Genomic DNA, 2,500 nt, shown 5'->3' with positions numbered 1-2,500 from the left:
GCGATACAAACCACCAGCGAGAACCGCTGGGGCGACCGAGCAGCAGACGGCGTCGCGGCGCCGAGTGCCGGGCGGCGGCGCATCCTCAACGCACACAGTCCTCAGTCGGACCAGCACACTGCAGATGTCCACCGCGCTTCGCACCGGGCCCGCGAGGACCCACTTTGGCCGCCCGGCGCCGCGCGCAGGGTGCCCCGGCGCGCAGCTGCGCCGCCTGCCGCGTCCGTCGGCCGGCGCGCCTGCCACTGGGCGCCCCCACCAGCCGGCTGTAGCGCGTGCGCCCACGCACCGCGCGGCCAGCACGCCGGGCGGCCCCCCCTCACCGGCCGGGGACGGTCCCACCCAGCCACCGCCGCGTATCGCTTCACACACAGATTTGCCCTTACTGATTTACCTCCAGCAACAACAACCGCACCACAATGGGTTTACCAGTTGTTCATTTGCGTAACGTCACCAGCAAACGTAGACGTCCATCCCAGTTTGCAAATGCAACGATTATTGCATACCTGTCTGTTAGGTGCCACGACACACTACGTCTGCCCACATACACGCAACAAAATGTGCACGACTAGAGAACACGTGGGAGGTGGCCCCCTACGTATGCGATGTCCATTACGACACCGACTGTCAACCAGCATCTGTACCATGTCGCAGATGTGGAACGCGGTGCACCATGCTATCACACTGTGTGAGAAGAGACGACTACGTTTGAATACACGCGCCACTACATCAACAGACGGCTCATGCTGATCGCCATCCAGGGCGTCCGTTACTCCCACACGTCTCTATGGCGTACCACACTGCAATGTAGCTGTTATGGGGAGACGGCACGTGGCTGAGTGCACAACATTTGGACCGTATGGTTCGCTGTTGTTGGGCGCAGTCGTTGTACGGTCACACATGTGCCACAGCGTATCATTCAGTACATACGGACCTATGTGCAGTACAATGTGAGGGTTAAGCTTACGACATCAGCGGACAGTGGACACAGGCCGTACCACGACGTAGACTGAGCGCTTCGACATGCGAATGCCAGTGAACAGCTGCGAAGGGCATTGAACACGCAAGCACCTGAACGACCAGCGTGCGAAGGCAGGGGGGGGGGGGGGGAGGGGGGGGCGATGTACATCCTGCAGTCGTCCACATTACAGTGTACAGCGGGAGCATGTAAAAAGTAAGCAACACTTGCGAAGTGTTGAACATGAAACGATACACAAGAGGGTGGGCGGTGCGAGTAGCGAACTATATTCAGAGGGTTGTGGTTAGACAACACTAGATTAATGTAACGTGTCATATGCCAATTACAGAGCAGGTTAAGGCACAACGTGGGTTAGGTTAAGGCACAACGTGGGTTAGGTTAAGGCACAACGTGGGTTAGGTTAAGGCACAACGTGGGTTAGGTTAAGGCACAACGTGGGTTAGGTTAAGGCACAACGTGGGTTAGGTTAAGGCACAAACGTGGGTTAGGTTAAGGCACAACGTGGGTTAGGTTAAGGCACAACGTGGGTTAGGTTAAGGCACAACGTGGGTTAGGTTAAGGCACAACGTGGGTTAGGTTAAGGCACAACGTGGGTTAGGTTAAGGCACAACGTGGGTTAGGTTAAGGCACAACGTGGTTAGGTTAAGGCACAACGTGGGTTAGGTTAAGGCACAACGTGGGTTAGGTTAAGGCACAACGTGGGTTAGGTTAAGGCACAACGTGGGTTAGGTTAAGGCACAACGTGGGTTAGGTTAAGGCACAACGTGGGTTAGGTTAAGGCACAACGTGGGTTAGGTTAAGGCACAACGTGGGTTAGGTTAAGGCACAACGTGGGTTAGGTTAAGGCACAACGTGGGTTAGGTTAAGGCACAACGTGGGTTAGGTTAAGGCACAACGTGGGTTAGGTTAAGGCACAACGTGGGTTAGGTTAAGGCACAACGTGGGTTAGGTTAAGGCACAACGTGGGTTAGGTTAAGGCACAACTTGGTTAGGTTAAGGCACAACTTGGGTTAGGTTAAGGCACAACTTGGGTTAGGTTAAGGCACAACTTGGGTTAGGTTAAGGCACAACTTGGGTTAGGTTAAGGCACAACTTGGGTTAGGTTAAGGCACAACTTGGGTTAGGTTAAGGCACAACTTGGGTTAGGTTAAGGCACAACTTGGGTTAGGTTAAGGCACAACTTGGGTTAGGTTAAGGCACAACTTGGGTTAGGTTAAGGCACAACTTGGGTTAGGTTAAGGCACAACTTGGGTTAGGTTAAGGCACAACTTGGGTTAGGTTAAGGCACAACTTGGGTTAGGTTAAGCACAACTTGGGTTAGGTTAAGCACAACTGGGTTAGGTAAGGCACAACTTGGGTTAGGTTAAGGCACAACTTGGGTTAGGTTACGGCACAAATTGGCGTTACATTGCGGTACAAATTGCGTTACATTGCGGTACAAATTGCGTTACATTGCGGTACAAATTGCGTTACATTGCGGTACAAATTGCGTTACATTGCGGTACAAATTGCGTTACATTG

The sequence above is a fragment of the Schistocerca cancellata genome, unplaced genomic scaffold, assembly GCF_023864275.1.
Source record: "Schistocerca cancellata isolate TAMUIC-IGC-003103 unplaced genomic scaffold, iqSchCanc2.1 HiC_scaffold_1052, whole genome shotgun sequence".
Classification (NCBI taxonomy): Eukaryota; Metazoa; Arthropoda; class Insecta; order Orthoptera; family Acrididae; genus Schistocerca; species Schistocerca cancellata.
Note: the sequence above shows the minus strand (reverse complement) of the source record.